Genomic DNA, 19,952 nt, shown 5'->3' on the forward strand with positions numbered 1-19,952 from the left:
CACACACACATTTTGCTTGATGCAAATCAGGGGATCACTGACAGTATTATCTCCAAGGTTGCATCACACAAGGAATCTGGCATGATATCAGCACACATGCCATACCACCATACATATACACTTGCCTCCCAGTCATGGGATGTGACTTTTTAAAAACCTGTAAGACTCATTCCGAAAAGACCAGGGCATATGGTACGGTGGATCCAGTGCTGGGCTTGGAGTGAGGAAGACCTGCCTTCAGATTCCACCTCTGACACTTACTAGCAGTATGACCATAGGTGAATCATTTTACCGCTCTAAGCCTCAGTTTCTTAGAATGGAGGACCACAGCACCTACCTCTCAGGGTCGTTGTGGGATAATGTCCATAAAAGGCTTTGCAAACCTTTGCACTTTATGATCAGGACAGTGAAGACACTTTGATGGCTCCAACAGGAAACAATTTGTCCTGAAAATCTTGAGCAATGATCCACAATAAAGTTACAGATTTGGATGCACCAGTTTAACTTTATTGGTTCAATATCCAAGTGGGATAAACACAGCTGGGAAAGTAGGCACCTGCTGGGCCACCTGGCTAAACGTTACTCATTTCCCCCAGTTCCCAAACTGCCTCTCCCTTTTTGCCCCAGGACATGGGAAGTATGGTGTTGGGATGTGGTGGGATGGAGCAGAGGAGCAGGAAGAATGTTTCTTTTCTTAAAAAAAAGAAGTAACCCATTTTTATCTCATACTTAATGTGATGAAAGGGAAGAAACCACATGAATGAACATTCAGTACAATTTCCAATTTAACAAATATGCTCAACAAACTCAGTCCCAAGATTTTGGCTCAGTAACAGGAGGCACTTCCTAACAAGAAGAGTTATTCCAAAATGGCTTTGGTTTCCTTGGGAGGAGTGGGGGTCCCTTCCCTGGAGGTCTTCAGGCAGAAGGAGATGTATGGCCAGATACAGCCTGGAGGTCCTACCTCAGACAGCCTGTGATTCCCTTGAGGCCTGCCTCCATTCGGGGATAGTCTCCTACTGGGGCCTCGTTCTCTCTGTTCTGGATGTGGAGTTGCTATAGACACGGTCTTGGGTTCAAGTGAACAAGCCACAGGCTATTAATGCAGTGAATAGAATGGAGAGCTAGAAGGAAGTACAGGAAGCATCTACCCAGATCCTTCATTTTACATGTGAGAAAATGAAGGCCTAGGGAAATTTACAATGACTCACAAGGCAGGCCATTCCACTTCTGGACAGCTCTCCTCACTGTCATTGAGCTGAAATCTGCCTCCCTACAACCACTGTCCATCCATTAGTCCTGGCTCTGCCATTTGGGGCCAAACAAATAATTCCTCTTTCATGTGACAGCCTTTAACAAAGCTTGAGGATAGCTCTCCTGTCCTCCCAGAGTCTTCTCTTCTCCAGCTAAACATTGTCAGCTCCTCCAACTCAAAGCATGTTTCTCAAGCTCCTTATCACTGAGTCACCCTAATTTAGAGACCCTCTACTTTCTCAAAGTCTTTTCTAAAATGTGTCACCCAGAAATGAATGCAGTTCCCTACATATGTCAAGTCCAATGGAATGATCAATCTCCTATTCAGAACACTATTTGTGCCTCTTTCAAATCAGCCTCCTGTGGCATGAGCTTTTAAATTTCACATTTCACATTATCACCTTATGTTGTCTTTGTTGTCTATAGAAGTCCCTGATCTTTTTTGCCTTTACTCTATCTGACTCTGCCTTACACATTCTAGATATGTGCAGTTGAATTTTGAGTCCAAATGTTGGCCTATATTTATCTGTACTCAATTTCATCTTCTGCAGCTGTTGCCCAACATACATGGACTAATTCAATGACATGCTCATTCAACTGTATGTCATAGCCTAGGTCGTAGATGCTTTTTCATCCACTTGGTTTTCCCTGTATAAATTGTTAAGCAGATCTCTTTGGAATGGTTTTGTGTTTGTGGAGCTAATTGAGGAAGATGTGCAGTAGTCTGGGTTTTGACGCTGCCAGCGTCATGTCATCTGCAATTAGGAGCTACTGAAGGATCTTGTGATCAATAGGGGTGATATATCTTGCCATCTTTCATTTAGCCACTATAGAGGACCATCTTTTACAGCAGGGAGTACCTTCATCAAGGATACCTCCATATTTTATGCCTTGCTTGATCTTGACCAACAGAAGATCATTGCACAAAGATATCTTTATGGTAGCATCTCTCAATGACGCTTGCAGGATTTTAGCATGTGTCCTGTGTACACATATGTAGATAAATGGATATCAGGAAATCTTTAATCACAAAAGTAGATAGCCTGGTCATACAGCAAGAGTGTGGGATGAACAATGTGGAGAGCAACCTTGGACTCTGTCCTCCATTTCTGCTGTGAGTGATAAGAATTGTGTAGGTCCAGGGGAAGGTGGTTGACTCTCTAGCAACCACACTCCCTTTTGGGGCAATTCTCAACCACAAGGGAGCACTATAAGTCTGGAGGACTGTATATGTGAGAGAGATTGGGCTGACTAGAACGGGAAGGAAAAAAAAAGGAAAGGAGAGGAGAGGAGTTTTTCCTATTTATAGATTTGGGCATGAGACCTTTGGGCTTTGTATTTTCAATCTGGTGAAATAAAACCTGTCATGTATGTTTAGGTAAAAAAAAAAATCAAATGAATGAGAGATGACAAATGGAGAGCTGATCATTGTCCTAGTAACCACAGATCGGCAAAAGTCTCAGAGGAAGGCCTTAGATAGGTGGGAGAGACATCCTCCCCCACATACATCTATGGAGGCTTTATGAGCAAGAAGCTTAAAGAACAAGAGAGTATGGATGTGTTGTTCCCTGCATCCTTGGAGGGTGTTACTACAGCACTGATAGCATGGATACACTAAATGTTGAAATCGAATCATGGACAGATATGTTTTCTCTTAGTAGATTTGGCCCATCATTCTGTCTTGTCTAGATCTTTTTGGGTGCTGACCCAGAAGTCCACCAAGCTAAATCATCCCTCCCAGCTTTGTGCAATCTGCAAATTTGGTAAGCATTCTCTCATCCAAGTCAGCATTGATCCACAAACAGACCCCTGGGTCCACTAAAGCTATGCCTCCAAGCTCATGTCCACCCATCAGCCACTGCTCTTATGGTCCAGTTCCTCCAGAGTACTGACTCCACCCAATGGTGTCACTTACCATCAAGCACCCATCTCTCGATCTCACCATCTGTATCCATAAGGGCACCATCTAGGTTAGTATTAAATGCTTTTTTGAAAACTGGAAAGACAATGCCTAGGATGAAGGTCCCTAGCCTGTAGTCCGTGAATTTGTGTCAAAATATCTTGATCACCATATTTCAATACAAGTGATTTCCTTTGTGATCCTGTCTCTTATTATGTTATACATTTAAAAACATCATTCTGAGGAGGGATCCATTGGCTTCACCAAGCTGCTGCCCCAGGGAGCTATGATACAAAAAAAGGTTAAGAACCCCTGGCATTGTTCTGATCACTCGTCTATAAACCCATCATGCAAAAGTAATGCGGTAAATTTGGCATGACTATTTCCTGGTGAAGCCATGCTGGCTGGCCCTTAGGGATCACTGCTTTCCCCCACCCCATTCCTTTAATAATCCACCTTAGCACTTCCCCAACTCCTTTGTAGAGGTGAGAAGTCCCTGACGGTGGAACATTGCATATTATTTCAGATTTTGGGGGCATGAATCAAATTTGCTAATTTTTCTCTTCTGCTTTTTCTTTTGAAAAATTCTTTGTTATAAGGGGTAACTCTCTGTGATAAAGGCAGGGATGGAATATAGGGGGAAATCTAGGTGATGTAAAAATAAACAAGCATCAACAAAATTTATTTTTAAAATAATGTCTTAGAATTTTGCCAGAAAAATCGAGGGGTGTGTTGGAGCCAGCTCGAATCAGCCTAGAAGGGCATATTTTTAAATTGTCAGTGTGAGTGTTCATCCCTCAATCACTATAAATCCTGGCTGTGTTAATAATGCGGATCAAGCTTAAAGTGTGTATATATTCTCCCCCCCCCCCCGTCCCCCCCCTCCCTGGTGTTAAATGTTTCCTTCCTCTTCAAGCTCATTGGTCTATTGTTTAAATGCCCCACCCTGTCTGCCCTGCCCTTTTCAAATCAAGACTACATCTATAATGCTAGAGGACCTCTCCTATTCACCTCGATTTATCCAGAAATCAATGATAATTTAGTAATCACATCTGACAGTTTTTTCAGCACCTTGGGACAAAGTTTGTCTGGGGAGGACCACTTGAATCATGGAGGACAGTCACATGTTCTCTTGCCATCTTCCTCACATAGCTTTGGTTTCCACTTCCCACTCACCACTTCCATCCTTAGTCCCAAAGAGAAAGACTTCAGTACCAGAAGCAAGAAAAGGGAGGTTTTATGTCTGGGCGGTGCGATGGAGCGAGGGGAAGAAGACAGCTTTTTGCAGTTTGGAAGTCGATAATAATAGTTCACACAAACATTGTTCATCATGACTGGGGACTACCTCAAAGATGATGGGTGACTGGGTCAGGAAAAGCCAACCCCCTGAGTAAACTATTAGGAGAACTAGGAGAAATGGTTTCTGGCCTCTTTAGGTCCTACCTAGGTGGAACCAGAGTCTCTCTTGGATTTCTAGTCAAAGGGAGAGAGGATTTCTCTCCAACAAAGGCAATGGCATGCCCCTGGTGACCACAAGTGACTCCCTCTTTGAGCCCGAGGCAGGATTCCACATCCCAAAGGGCAGGGATAGTCCCCTCTTTTGTCCTTTGTTTTCCCCCGAAGCAACAAATGACCATGCTGAGAGATGGACATTTTCCACCTTGGTGGTGACTTCATGAATTTGAGAGTTCTTGAATCAGGTGCTGGTTATAGGAGGCGATTTCTGCAATAGCCTTGTCTTAGAACAGGAGGCAGGGGTGGGTTGAAGTCAGCTCAAATGGGCTCAGGGGAGCCAATTGTTAAATTCCCAGTGTAAATATTTACAACTCAGAAATGCGAAAATGCTACAAATTAAGGCTGGATTTGTGATTTTGTTGATTGTGTCTAGACCTGAGAAAGTGATGGAGAAAAATGTTAACTTAAAAGTGTGCCCTGCTCACATTGCTCATTTTCCTCCCTGGAGAAGCAGTTGTTAAAACTTTTACCAGCATACCCCTGGGAGAAGGGCATCACTATTAGAAGTCTAGTTGGCACTAGAGAAGATGAGAGAGCCAGGTCTGGCTGGCCAGAAGAGCAGAACTTTGTGAGGCTCTCAGGTGATACAGATCCAAGATGAACGTGAAACACTATTCAGCATTCCTCCAGGGCTGCCTTTACTTTCCAGGAGAGTACAATAAGGGATGTGCAATTATTTCAGGTTTTAGGTATTTGTTGATGCATTTCTTTTGTGCTAAAGGAAATATGATTTCTTAGGTTTAGACCTCAAAGGGATCTTAATCCATACCTTTTCCCTCCCTCCCTGACCATTTTGAAAATGAAGAAAGTGAAGCACATAGGGCTTAAGTGACTTGGCTAAGGTCATACACCTAGGATGTGTCTGAAGTGGGATTTGATATTTGGTCCTCCTGCCCCCAAGTCCAGTGCCCCATCCCCCAAGTCATGCTGCCTCTTGAAGTGGAGAGACACCTGTTCTCTGCTTTATACAGTTTTTACACAGTTTATACAGTTAGTCCTTCCACACTGAGGTGGAGTAGGGAGAGGGTGGGGGTGGGGGAGAGGGCACTGCTCCTGAGATCTAGAAAATCCTAGTAAAATTTTTTGGCCTTCCTTTTGTACCAGAGAAGAAGTCTGAATTATTATGGTATTAAAAGATAAAATATACTGGTATTATACAATACTATACATGCAGTTTGTGCATTTCTGAGTTTCTAAGCTTTTTCTGTGTGGTCTGCTGGCCTTCTGTCATCTTCAGCTTCCACGAAACCCCCCCAAATTCCCATTAAATTTCTTATGATGACCACCTGTGATATATTGAAACTGTGATGGGGAAAGTCGTGATGTAGAAGGGATACCTGTACAGTGAAAGCCTCTTCCAGAGGCTTTTGGTGCCTTTTAGTCCTTTATGGGGAGGCTGCAAACATGAGCCATTCCTAAGGCCAGTTTTTGAGATTTTCTCCAGAACTCCAGCAGCAGGAGAGAGACATAGAGAGTTCAAGAAAGAGTCAGGTCCCTTCTGTTTGGTGTCAGGCTACCTCCAGGGAGAATCTGGCTCTCCTTCAGCTCAGAGCTGGAGGATGAGCCACACATTCAGAAAGGGAGCTAAGGTCCATTTCCCCCTTGGGGGTACCCACCTCCCTTTCCTTCTCTTTGCCTCTCCCCCTGACAATCCCTAAGGCTGCTCAGGCAGCACCTGGGCAGTCAGGGAGGATCAGCATGGCAGCTCACGCCACTCGGATGAGACAAGGAGTCAGCAGCTACAAGATCCCCAGTGAGATGGAGGACAGCCAGGCCTTATTCTCTATGCTGCCGCTGCATCTTCCCATCTACCCAATGTTATGGCCTTCTGTAATCTTTCCATCCCGTGGCTGAATGGCTGAACTAAGTGTGCCCCCCGCCCCCATCACAGCATGATTTCCTTGAGGGCAGGCTTTGTTGGTGATTTTTTTCTATTTGCACCACTAGCACTTAACATAGTGTTTGACATACAGTAAGAGTATAATAAATGCTTTTTCATTCATTCACTTAGTGAACCCCTGACCCCTTAAATTTCAGAACTCCTCACCCTCCCCAAATCTCTCTGCCTCCCTGGTCTCAAACTGACACCACTCTATTACAAGCTCCCTCCCTGCCCCTACTAGGGAAACTGGACAGGTGTTCAGACTTCGTCTAGACACACACACAAACACTCAGGCAACTCAGAAACTAGGGGTTCTGTTTTCTTTTTAAAAATAAGAGATTCTGTGTTTGGTTAATAGGAGAAGGAGTCAGATTCCAGCTCGGTTCAGGAACGACTCCATTCACTGGCCCTTTTGAGTGATGTTGGGGGTAGGGGGCAAGGGGCCATAGGTGCCTGGGTACCTGGCTGGGGCATAGTTCTGGAGTCTGGAATTCTGGCCTCCGATGAACCAAGGAAGAAGGCCAAATGTAAAATGAGCTAGATTCTGAGAGCAGGCCAGCTTCATTCCCTACCCCTGCCCCCCTAATCCTATCCCCACTAAACTTTAGTGGTTTAGACTGCAGGCTGAGTTCCTGTCTCAAACCCTTCCAGAGCTGGGGTGGGGTGGGGAGAAACTGCACTGTAATAACAACTAGCTTCCATTTATATGCTGCTTTGGGTTTGCAAAGGGCTTGACAGACATTATCTCATTTGAGCCTAGGAACAGCCTTGGGAGGTCAATGTTATGATTGTCTCCATTTTACAGATGAAGACACAGGCTTAGAGCCAGTTAATGACTTGCTTATGGTCATACAGCTTGTAAGCATGAAAGCTGGGATTTGAACTCATGCCTTCACTGAGTCCTGTCATCCATCTGCTGTTCCAGGGAGTCTCTCTAGAGTGAGATGGAAGGAGTTCAGGATGCAGATCAGGAGACCATAAAACTCACAGATCATAGGAAAGAACCTCAGAGTCATCTGGTTTGACACTCTCATTTTACAGATAGGGAAACTGAGGCAAAGAGAGGTGAAGAGACTTGCCCAAGGTCACACAGAAAGGAAGGTTCAGAAGCAGAATTTGAACCCAGATCCTTGGACTCTGGAGTCAGTGTTTTTTCTATTGTGTGTACTTCCTGGCTGCATGACCTTGGGGGAGCTGCCTAACCTCTCAGTCTGTGTTCCCTCGTAAAATCAAGATCATAATGCCGCCTACCCTGCCTGCCACCGGTGACTTGTGAAAGCTTAATGAGGGAATTGTTATACAATGTGCTTTGGAAATAATAAAGCATATAAAAAGTGCTCTATAATTATTTTGTGGGCTCCCAACGCGCAGGGCCCATGGGCAACCCTGAGCACAAGAAAGGCCCCAGGGTCTCTTGGCCTCCTCGCCCCCGGCCCTATGACAGGGACAGCAGGAGAGGAAACAGATGCAGTGGGGAGGCGGTAGGGGGAAGCAGGGGGCAGGGAGGCATGACAGGCCTCCACCCCCAAGCCATAGCCCAACAATAAAAGGAATAATAGCTGTCATTTACATGGAGCTTTGAGGTTTGCAAAATTCTCCGTAGACATCTCATTGGATCCTCCAATCACCCTGTACGGGAGGCCTTATTATAATAGGAGTAAGGCCAGAGTTAAAATCCTGCGTGCCACTCACTCCCTACCCTCGGGCCTCATCTATACAAAGAGGAGGCTGGCTTAGGTCAGAGATTCCAGAGCCTTTCTGGGGTCCAGGATTCCCTGGGGCAGCAGACTGAAGCTCTGGGCCGCTTCTCAGTCAGGTTTCCTAATATTTTATGGACACGAGTCACTTAGACATGGATGAAAACAGAGATGTCTTCTTCTCCCATCCAAGCTCACAGCCCCTTGAGCCTACTGGTGGAGTTGGGGAGGGAGTATCCCAGAGCCCCAGAGGTGGGAGCATTATCTTGGAGTGGGAAGGATATTGAACTTGGAGTAAAAGGGCTTGGGTTCAAATCCTTACACAGACCACTTCTCCACATTACCTTGGGCAATCCACAAATATTGGTAATAGTCACTTCATGTCTGTGGGCTTCAATTTCCTTGTCTGTAAAATGAGGGGTTGGACTACACAGTTACCTGTGTGACCCTGACTAAGTAGTTTCTTGTCTTTGTTTCCTTCGTGTAAAATAAAAGGGTTGGGTTACTTGATCACTAAGGTCCCTTCCATCTCTGGATCTATGATCGCATCACTTGCTCAGGGTCACAAAGCTTAAGATTGGGAGCTAGTTCTGCATGACCCCCAGTCCAGCCCCCTACCTTTAGGCGATGCTGCCTCTGCAGCGATCCTCTGAGCCAGCCTGACCCTGAAGCCCTCCTCTCATGGCAGGTGACCCAGCTTCCTGCCAGGCACCATCATCCTCTTGCCCCCTTTGCCCTTCGCTCCCCTTGATTAGGCACGGTTCCCGTGGGAACATTGGCACCAATATCCGGAGCTCCCTGGGGTCTCCTTGTTACCTGCCCACTGCTGCCGCTCCTATCAAACTCTGGAACAAAGGGCCCAGTGCCTGCCACCCGGCTGGCTCTGTTTGCCCAAGGTGGGTCCCTCCTGGCAGAGATGCTATGTAAACAGGGGAACTGGCCCCAGAGAGCCGCCTAGGGAAGGAGTGGGATGGGGGTGGCCTTTCCAGGAAGCTCCACCTGCTCCACACTGCTCAGTCCCAGTCAACACCCCAGAACCCTTTAGGTTCCCCCAAAACCCGGGTCTTACAGAGCCTGAAAAGACCTGACCCAGCCACAGAGGCTAGGGAGGGAAAAGGACAGGGAGGTCTGTTCTGAGGGGGCCAGGACAGAACTGTACAGGAGAAAGTTTGGGAGGAAGAGTGCAGGTCTGAGGACCTGGGTGTGAATCCTAGCTTTGATATTTTCTAGCTAGCTGTGGGTCCTCAGGCAAGTCACTTGCTCTCTCTGGGCCTGCTTCTGTGTCCTCCTCTTTACAATGAGATGGTTGGATTGGGTAGCCTCTGAACATTCTTCCAGCTCTAGATTTAGGCCTGTAAGCCTGAGCTCCACCAGTAAGGAATCATCCCTTCAACCTGGGGCTTTGGGGGAACTGGACTTCTGTGGACTCATGCTAAGTGTAGGTGTGGCTTCTCCCCTTGGGGGTCTCTCCCTTGGCACCTTCAGCTTGCCCTTGATCCAGGATGACATTATTAATATAGGATCCTAGGAAAGCTGGCAAAGACCTCACGGACCAGCTGGTCTACCTCCCTCATAATTTTTTTTTTTTTACAGTTGATGTAATAAAGCCCCGGGAATCGTTTGAGGTCACCCAGCCAGCGAGTAGTCACAATCTCTTAGGACAAGAATGTTTCTCCTTGGAGCTATCCTGACTCTCTGGGAGCATGGAGCCCATCAGAACCTGGGCCAGGGACCTTCCATTATTCTTCTCTGAGGCTCCTCTCTCTGAGTTGCTGCTCTCTCTAAGTCACCAATCATTCCCAAACCTTGGCACCAATCCCTCCCCCCTCTCCCCCAAGCTCTTTATGTGTCCCCTTCCAACATTAGAATAGAAGCTCCCCAAGGGCGGGGGTCTTCTAGCTTGCTTTCCCGATGTATCCACAATGCTTAGCACCACACTGGGCATCAGTACTTCTCATGCATCCATCTGTGCTTGGGGAAAGCACCATAAACAAGACCAAGGCAAATGGTGTAAAATGTCCCCTCTGGGACTCCAGATTTTTTGGGGGGAGGGGTGGCAGGCAGGGTAGGTGAGAGAGAGAGCCATGCCTAGGGATAGGGGTGGGTGACACTTTAACTAATGATTTTGGCTCACTCCGTGCTAAACTCGGTTGTCTCTACACTGCTGAGTTGCTGCAAATGTCTTAGGATTCTAGCTCTAGGAAGAGACCTCAGGAGCCATCTAAGCCCCTCATTTTACTGAGGAGGAGTCTGAGTCCTAGGGAGGTCAGAGGGTCATAGATCTAGAACTGGAAGGAACTTAGAGGTCATCCAGGCCAACGAGGGGGTACCCGCTGCCCTGCTGCCCCCTCAGCCCGAGCCGCTTTGGAGCAGCCCTCATCATCCCTGTGAAGGTTTGCCTGAGATGGAGTCTACACTTACAAACTCCTTCCAGCTTTCATCCATTGCCCCAGTTCTGGCCTTCCAGGGTCAGGCTGAACAAGACTGAAGCTTCCTTTGAGTGACAACCTTCAATTTCTTGCCAACATCCCTCCCTTGGCTCTTCTCTAATCCAGGTAAAAGTCCACCTGGATTGAAAGAAGCTTCACCCGCTTCCTTCAGGATAAAATAGGAACTTCTCTGTTAGGCACCTGCAGCTCCCCTTCATAATCTGGCTCAAGCCTCCTTTTCCAGCTGGATTCCACATTTTTAATAATAATAACAGTAGCGAGCATTTACAAAGGATGTTAATGTTTACAAAGCACTTTACATGTTATCTCACTTAATCAACAAAACAGCGTTGTGAGGTAAGTATTCTTATTAACCCCATTTTAGAGATGAAGAAACTGAGGCTGAAAGCAAGTGACTTGGCCCAGGGTCATCCGCTAGTGTCAGAGGCAGGATTCGAACTCAGCCTCCTGACTCCAGTTCTACGCCTCTGTCCTCTGTATCACCCAGCCTGATTCTCCATCTCCGGGCTCCGTGCCTGGAAGGTTTCCCTTCCTCACCTCTATCTCTCGGATCCGGTAGCTCCCTTCCAGGTTTACCTCAAGGGCCACCTCCTTCAAGAGGCCTTTCCAGATCCCTCCGGTCGTTAAATCTCCACTCCTAAAATCTAAATGTACTTTGCATTTCTTTGTCGCGATGAGAAGAGGAACTGGACCTGTGATTTTCTCTGCTGGAGAGAGCTTTCAGATGAAGCGCCCTCTTACCGGCGCACGTGAGCGCCGAACTCGAATTGGATCTCTTTGCAATTTAGAGGGTTGCTTTAGGTCTTACCCAAGATCCCGCGGTCCTTCCTTACCGACCTGCCTCTTACTGCCTGCGCGACTTTGGGTAAGCCACTGGGCCTCAGTTTCCTCATCTGCAGTGGAAAAGGTGCTGAACTTGAAGTTACGGGACCTGAATTCATTCCTGCCTCTTTAACTATGTTACCTTCATTCAACGTGTCTGGGCCTCAGTTTCGCCATCTGCAAAATGAGGGAGTTGTGCCAGATGACCTTCTAGGTCTGGGATCTATCCCAGAAGACCGCAGCCTTTTAGGGGGGCAGGAGACACGCCAGGAGCGAAAGAAGACAGCCCGGCGCCGGGCGCCCGCTGTGGACAGAGTGGACGCTGGGGGGCGCTCCGTGCCCACTCTAGCCCACCCGCAGGCACTTCCTCCGCCCGGTTTCAGTTCCCAACGCCAATGGGGATTAGAGGGCGTGGTTTCCTTCCTTGACGGACGGCGTCGCCCCGCCCAATCTAATTCATCTTTTCTTGAGCTCCTCCCACCGCCCGGTCGCTAGGCTCTGGGGGTGGGGCTGAGGGGGCCACTGCCAACTGGGGACGCAGGGGGCGTTCCTGGGTAGGGCGTGCCCCCTGAGCCTGGACGATGCCCATTGGCCGTCGGAAGACTCGGGGAGTGGCGAGGCGGGTGATGGGCAGAAGGCCGGCCCGGCCCCTCTCGCCCTGAGCGGCCGCGGCAGTGCAGGCTTGAGCAGAAGTGAAGGAGGGCGGGCGGGCGTGCGGGCGTGCAGGAGGCACCCCAGACCTCGGAGCCGGGACCCCGGAGCCCAGAGCCCAGCGCGCTCGGATCTCAGATCGCGAACCCTGCTACCCCCGGGCGGGCCTGCCGGCCCCTGGATTACCGTGCGCCTCGGAGCATCACCGCCTCCCAGGAGCCCGTCCGCGGAGGGTCCAGCCAGATCCCGCCGGGCCCGGGCCCCCGTCCCCCGAGAACCTGCCTGCCCTCCTGCCTGGCAGCCTACCGGCCGCGTCCCGCCCGCACCTCCTCCAGCCTGGGCTCGGGCCGGCCCCCGAGCCTCGCCGCGCGGCGCTCCCCGAGGGCGGCCCCGGCCCGGACCCCTGCCCGCCCGGCCATGGCCCGATCCCGCCAGGGCTGCCGGCCGCCGGGGGCGCCGGGGCTCCCGGGGCTGCAGGGGCCGCCTCTCCGGCTCCCGCCACCGCCGCCGCCGCTGTTGCCGCTGCTGCTGCTACCGCTGCTGATGCTGCCCGCCGGCAGCCAGGCGCTGGAAGGTGAGCGAGCCCCTGGGTGTGCAGGGCAGGAGGGAGGCAGGCGGGCGTCGGGCCCGGGCGTCCCCCCATGTCCAGCCCGGGCTCCTCCGGAGGGGCCGCCGCTCAGGCTGCCCGGAGTCCGGGGTGATGCCGCGCCCGGAAAAGGGCCCTGGGCCTCCGATAGTCGCCAGCCGAGAGGATGGGGAGGTTGGGGGCGGGGGTGGGGAGGAAATCGATCGGCTGCGCTCGAGGAACGCGGGAGGGATCCCTCAGCTGGCGCTGGGGCCCTGCCACTGTCAGCCAGGGAGGGGAGGAAGGAGGGATCCGCTACGCGGGATGGGGGGGGGGGAGGGGCTCCATTAGAGACAAGCCGAGGAGGGGAGTGGGGCATCCTCCGGGGCGCCTCTCAGAGGGGCATGGGGTCCGCCGGGACCAGGGGAACCCAGGACTCCACGGCACCCACGCAGAGACAGGTTCCGCTGGGAGAAAGCTGCGGACTGCCATCTGGTCCTGGGGATCCCTGGGGGGGTGAGGGGTGGGGGCACCCAAGAAACGCGCTGGCTCCGCATGTGAACAGCTGGCGAGATCGAGTTGAGGGGCGAATGTGAGTGAGAGTGGGGGCGACCGTATATGTGCCTTGCCTGCGTGAGTGCCTGCGTGCTCATGTGGAGGTACCCGCGGGCTCCTGGAGGCTGTGAGAACCCGGCCCCAGCTAGCCCGCTTTGTCGGGTGGAGGGGATGAGCCTGGCATCCACCGTGAGGGCTGCTGCTGGCTTGTGGGGGTGGCCGGGGCTGGGGCACTGTTATTGTTTATATATTAGCAAGTGCCAACGACGCACGAGGGGGGCCGCCCCACCCAGCCCGGGGGCTCACCCCTGTGTGGATTTCGCTAGGAAATCCAGGCAGGCCTGCGGGCAGGCGGGGTCTACTGGAGGCCAAAGCGCCCCTAACCGGGCCCCCGAAGTTTCTGGTTTGATCCTAGTCCTCCCGACAGTGCCAAGTGTGGAAAACCGGCCAGCAACACAATGGCTTGTGCTCACACCTCCTCCTCCTCCTCCTGCAGTTGCGGGGGCGGGGGGGGGGGGCACTCCCAAATCCCAGGGGAGCAGGGGCACAAGTGTTCTTGTCCCCTCTGGACAGAGAGCTGCTTACACACATGCCCTGTGACACAGGCATGCTGGGAGAGACACACTGGGACCCAGACACAAACAATAGAGACTTACACAGACCCATCAGCAAGTGGGAGCACACACACACACACACACACACACACACACACACACACACACACACCCTTCCCCCTAAAGTTTAGGAGCTCAAAATGATCCTGTTAACTTGTTAACTTGGTTTGGCCATAAAAGTATCATATTTGGGTAGGAGTATATAGACATAGATGTAGGGGTTTGGTGGGGGAGGGCAGGGGTGTGTGTGTGTGTGTGTGTGTGTATTTTAAGGGGAAAGACTTTCCCCCTGTTTCTTTCCAATTTTTTTGGGGGGGTGTCTCTATCCGGGAATGTTTTTTCTCCCCCCTCCCCAGTTTTTCTCATCTGCCTACACAAAGATCACTGCACTCTCACACAAGGGCAAGGGAGTCGGCAGACACAGACACAGACACAGACACATACAAAGATGTACACAGGGGCAGGGCCCACATTCGCACACTCACAAAGATGTGGGTCTGTGATAGGATCACAGGCTGGAGAAACCAGTGAAGCTGTCTTTGTTGTTGGGTGCCTTCAGGGTGTGAATGTGAGTAGTTCCCAGCTCTCTCTCTCTCTCTCTCTCTCTCTCTCTCTCTCTCCCCCCCTCTCTCTCTCTCTCTTTCTCTTTCTCTTTCTCTCTTTCTCTCTCTCCTCTTTGTCTCTTTCTGTCTCTGTCTGTCTTCCCCGCCCCCCCAATCTCTGTCTCTCTGTCTTTCTCTATCTCTTTCTGTTGGGGAAGGCATTGCTGGGTGTCAAAGGGTGGGGGAATTTGGCTTGGATTAGGGGAGTGTGTCGCAGGTGAGAGCCCCTTCCTAGTTTTTGAACAGAGCCCAATGCTCTGTCCAGTTCAGCCTGAGTCTCATCAGAGTAGATGGCCTTCTTAATGGGCTTTGCCCTGGGTGCCTAGCTTACATCAGGGGAGCTGGTGAGGGAGGGGAGCGTTTAGAGACCTCATGTCAGATAAGCTTGATTAATGGAGAGGAGTCAAAGGTCCTAGATTCAAATCTTGTTTCTACCCGTGTGACCTTGGGCAAGTCACTTTCCATCCTCTGGGCCTCAGTTTACCCCCCTGCAAAATAAGGGCATTGGATACTGAGACTACTAAGGTCTTCTCTAGCTCCAGAATCCTGTGAACTGAATAATAAGAAGGCAGGTAGGTGGTTCTGAACGATGGAGAACAAGTCTCTGGGGCAGGAGCTCTTTTGATCGTGTGGGGAGAGGGAAGGAAAGTCAGGAAGCCTGTGCCCTTCCTTCCCCTGCCTCATGCTCTCCAGGTGCCGAATGGGTGCTGGACCTTCTGGCCTCCGTGGGTTAGATCAGCCCTTCCCCCATTGCCACCCTCACACCTGATTTGTGGGCCCCAGAAACATGGGTGCAAGTGGTGATGATGAGCGTAAAAGCTCCTGCTTATATAGGCCTTATCTTATTAGCTCTCACAACAGTTCAGTCATGTGGTTGCTCCTATTATCCCCATTTTCTTGATGAAGAAATTAAGTCTCCCAGGAGGTGACTGGCCTGGGTCACACAGTTAGTAATCAGCTGAAACTGGGTTTGAACTCTACCTGTCCTGATCACCTACTGTGTTCGTATGCTTTATGATGAGAGTGTGGACTGCTCTCAAACCTCCTCCCTGCTCTGTAGCCTGGGGGTCTTCCTGTACTCCAGACCCCAGCACCTGCAGCTTGGTCTTTCTTTACGTCTGTTTGAAGGGGTGTGTGTGTGTGTGTGTGTGTGTGTGTGTGTGTGTGTGGTGGGAGGGATGGGGTGGGGGAAGGGTTGCCTGCCCTATAAATCTGATCAACCCTGGGCCAAGCTCACTTCTATGACTTGCTGTCTCCTACCTCCTTGTAGGGAAGCTTGGGCCTTTGCTCCTCTAGAGTAGACCCAGGGCAGGCAGGAGTCCCACCTTGTCCCGATGTTCAACCCACAGGCATATTCAAGGACATGGTCCCTGCTCTCCTCTCCTGCAGCTCCAGGGAGTGAGTGAGGGATGTCTTATAAGAAGCAGAGCTAGCCCCTTTCTCGCCTCCTGCCCTGACCTCCGAATGCAGATTGACTACTTGGTGGAGACAGTCTCCAGGGGAGTTGGAATGCCTGGGTCCTAAAATGACATTGGAAGGGCTCAGGAGGCAGCCTTGAGAGATCTGTTTGAGTCATTCCAGGATGTACAGGGTAATGTTCTATGGGGATGGAAATGAGGATCTGTCCCCCATCTGTGCCTTGCTAAGCAGGCGGAGAGATTCCTCTGAATTCCTGTCATTCCCCAGACTTCTGCCAGGGTCAGATTGGTGCAGTGGCAGTGAGTACCTTCTGAGAAGATGAGCTTGGGGAGAGTATTTATGATTGCAGCTTGTGGGTCCTCTGGCTCCAAACCTGACTCCCACGCTGCCCACACCTCAATGAGAGGTGATGGAAATTCTGATTCCAACCTGAGCCATCTAACTTTGGTTAACTCACTCTAATGCACCTTGCCTCAGTTTCTGCACCTGTTAACTAGAGATAATAACACTTGCATTGCTTGCCTCCCAGGCTTGTTATGAGGCTCATGTAAGATAATGGGCCTGGTGCTTTGCAATCTTTAATGCACTATATAAATCTGGGTTATTATTCAACTCCCTGCAGTTAGACACTGCCTGGCCCTGAACCCCCTCCCAGTACCTGCCAGCTGAGGGATCATAGCTAGAAGGGACCTTAGAATCCAGTCGCCACATTTTACAGATGAGGAAACTGAGACCCAGAGTCACGTGACATACCCAGGGTCACACCGGTAGTGAGTGCAACATTCAACCCAAGACTTAGGATTCAACTCTTTTGAATTGTGCCACCTTGGCATCCCATAGGTTAGGACCCACCAAATAAGGCTCCCAATTAAAGAAAGAATGAATGAAAAAGATTTATTGATTGATTACTATGTGCCAAGCACTGCCCATCTCCTTTGATTCCCTAGAGTGTTCCTGCTTTGAACCTCCCTGGGGCCACGGTCCTAAACATCTCTCACCAATTGAAGGGACATTCCTTCCTAGACACAGTGTCTGGCACATGGTAGATGTTTAATGAATGCTTGTTGACTGATCCCTGACTTTCAAGTACCTTCAGATGTCTGAGGACAGAGAGACTACTGGGTGCAGTGATTCGACTTCTCCTGGTCATTTTTTTGCCCTGTTCCTTTTGGAGCATGGGCACTTGGGAAGGAATCTGAGTCCTGGATGAGTAGGATAGAATAGATTAGGGATGGGAATCAGGAGAGCAAAGGGCCTGGGGATGGATGCCAGGCCCTATCATTGGACATATTTGAGAATTCCTCACTGTCTCAGAAGAATTCACTTTGGGACCACTTAGGGAAAGAAGGGTAAATCCCAAGGTCTCTCCCCATCTTTGTTCAGGGCCTGGCAGGGGATGTGGGAGGGGGTGGGATTGGGGCTTAGTGGGTCACATTCTCCCTGGAACTCCAAGACTCAGTCATCGGGGGTGGGTTGACCCAGAGAGACTGAAACTGGAGGAGAGAGCGTGTGTGTGTGTGTGTGTGTGTGTGTGTGTGTGTGCTTGCCAAGCCAACTGCTGCCTTTCCTGCTGCTGCTACCCAAGGGACAATGGGCCCTGGTGGTTTCTGTGACTTATTCACCTGTTTGGGGAGCTGGTGTTCTTTCCCCCTCCCCTCTAGTTTTGTCATGAGCTGGCGTTTCTGTGGGGTTGATGACTGATGGCAGCAGGTATTTGGGGAACCAGTTTGCTGCTGCATTTTCTTCTCATTAGCTGTTGCCGCCATCAGCCGCCACCACCATCACCGCCACCACCGCCACAGCGGCCACTCAACTGTCCTGGGAAAGGCCTCTACCACCCTGGCGGTGTGCTAATTAAACAGCCTGAAGAGGCTGAATCACCAGCCCTGAATAGTTTGAAAATTGTACCTGGGCCTGCTGGGCTGAGTCAAACTGGTTTGTCAGGATGGAGCCGCTGAGGCCGGGGGAGGGGCAGCCTTGGGCACAGCTGGGCACCTGAGCTGGTGGGTGAATGTGTGGTAGCAGTGGGATGGGCCCACTTGCCAGACCTTTCCCTCCCCCTATTCGTGTCCCACTTATCTCCCCCAGGACCCAGTGGCAAGACCTATGAGTTAGGGCTCTTAGAAAAGGCCTGAGCTGAGCCTCGGAGGTCCTGTTCCCGAGTGAGGAGAGGGCCTCTCCATCTGAGGCTCCCCATCCTCCAAGAGGGGCTGCTCTGGAGTTAGAGACCTGCTGTTTCGGGCTCCTGGCCCCCTGCTTTGCTCCTTCCTTGCTTCTTTTCTCTCTCATGTTTATTTAATTACATATCCCAGAGATCTGAGGGGGAAGAATAAAAAACATAATGTGTTCTCTGGTCTGAGATGCTCTAGGCTTTCTCTTCCCTGCCTTTCTGGACCTAGGGGCTCAGGGGCCGATCCGAGAGGCTGGGGAGTAGGCCAGAGTAGGGAACAACTGCACAGCCATCCCTCCACAATGGAGAGGGTGACAATTTTGCTGAGGCGCAGGATTCCTTCTGAAACCTAAGTCCCTGTGGTCCTACCTCTATTAAGATTCTTAAGGGGGATCTTGCCACCCCCCTCTCGAGGGGTTATATCTATAGAGTAAGGGGAGAGGGCACAACTCTGGAGAGGACAGGCTGCCCTTTCCTCTCATCCTGTGGGGTGAAGAATCCTGAGGGTGGGGAATGTGTGTGTGTGTGTGTGTGTGTGTGTGTGTGTGTGTGTGTGTGTGTAGGGGGTGTGTTTAGACAGGGTACTGTGAAGAGCCAAGGCTGTCTGGAGTGAGGTAATGGGTGGGAGAGGAGTCAGGGTGGAGAGGGGGCTGCCAACTCAAGGTGGAATGGAGTAGCCCTAGTGGTTTGCTCCCTGGCAGACAAGTTCTGACAATGTGGGGGGAACAGGTCTAGGACACTTCTGCCTTCCCCTTAAAGGCTCTATTCTGCCTGCAGCTTCTTTGCCTGGTCTTGGTGTGTTGGTCTCTCTTGGCCTGAGAAGGCTTACCAGGAGCTCTCTCTGGCTTTGGGTTGAGGTTCAAGGTTTAGCCTTTCAGTTTCTTTCCCTCGTTTTTCAAGCTCTGTGGATTTGGGAGACACGCCTGTTCTCGGGGCGAGGCTCACTGGGCTGACCTGCTAGGAGCAGGGGCCTGGGGCTGACATGGAGGAGGGCTGGGTTCTAGAACTCTGGGCTTGGCCAGGGCATGGTGGGTTCTGGGGACCATGACAGGCATTTGTAGTCCCTGGCTAATAGTGGCATAGGCCAAGCCCCTTCATCTGGGGCTTGGGTATAGAGATGGGGAAAAGAGGCAGGGAATGAGGACTGTTGTCCCTCCCTGGGGTCCTTCCTGAGAGGCAGGTGCTGGCCCGAAAACTTCAGTTCCTTCATGGTGGTCAGATTGGGCTCAGTGTCAGCAGCACCCAACTCTCCCTCAGATGGGGAGGGTTCTGCCCCACCCCAGGCTCAGCCCTATCCTGAGCAGCTCCTCCTGCACCAGCCCCATGACCAGATTCCCCAACCCTGCCTGTACATTGGCAACAGGAGGTAGGACCGGTTGGTTGGTTGGTGGCTCCACTCCCTGCCACCCCTTTCTTCCCTAGCCCTTTCTGCCCAGCCTTCCCTCCCTCCCTCCAATCCAGGGCTGCCCCGGCAGCTTTCCCACCTTGCCGGCTCCATGTTGTCTGCGCTTCTGTTTTGTCTTATCTAGAGGAGGTGCCACACCTGGGGGACCTGAGACTGGCGGGCAGGCTGGAAGGCGGGCAGCCTGGCGGGCAGGGTGGGGGAAGGGACACCAAAGAGCTGCAGCTCCTTTTCCAGACCAGAGTTGGCTTCTTCCTTCAAGTCCCCCACCATGGCTGGGGACTTGGCCCCGAGCTGACAGACAGGATGGTCAGTGGAGTCAGGTGGAAGGAGGGTGATTAACTCTAGTAATATGGGAGAGCAGTTGGATGGGAGGGGGGCATGTGGAGGCGGGCATCTGCTTATGACCTGTGTATGCCTCTGAGAATTTGTCCGTGTGGGAACTTCGAGGAGT

Source organism: Trichosurus vulpecula, chromosome 7, assembly GCF_011100635.1.
Source record: "Trichosurus vulpecula isolate mTriVul1 chromosome 7, mTriVul1.pri, whole genome shotgun sequence".
NCBI classification, from domain to species: domain Eukaryota; kingdom Metazoa; phylum Chordata; class Mammalia; order Diprotodontia; family Phalangeridae; genus Trichosurus; species Trichosurus vulpecula.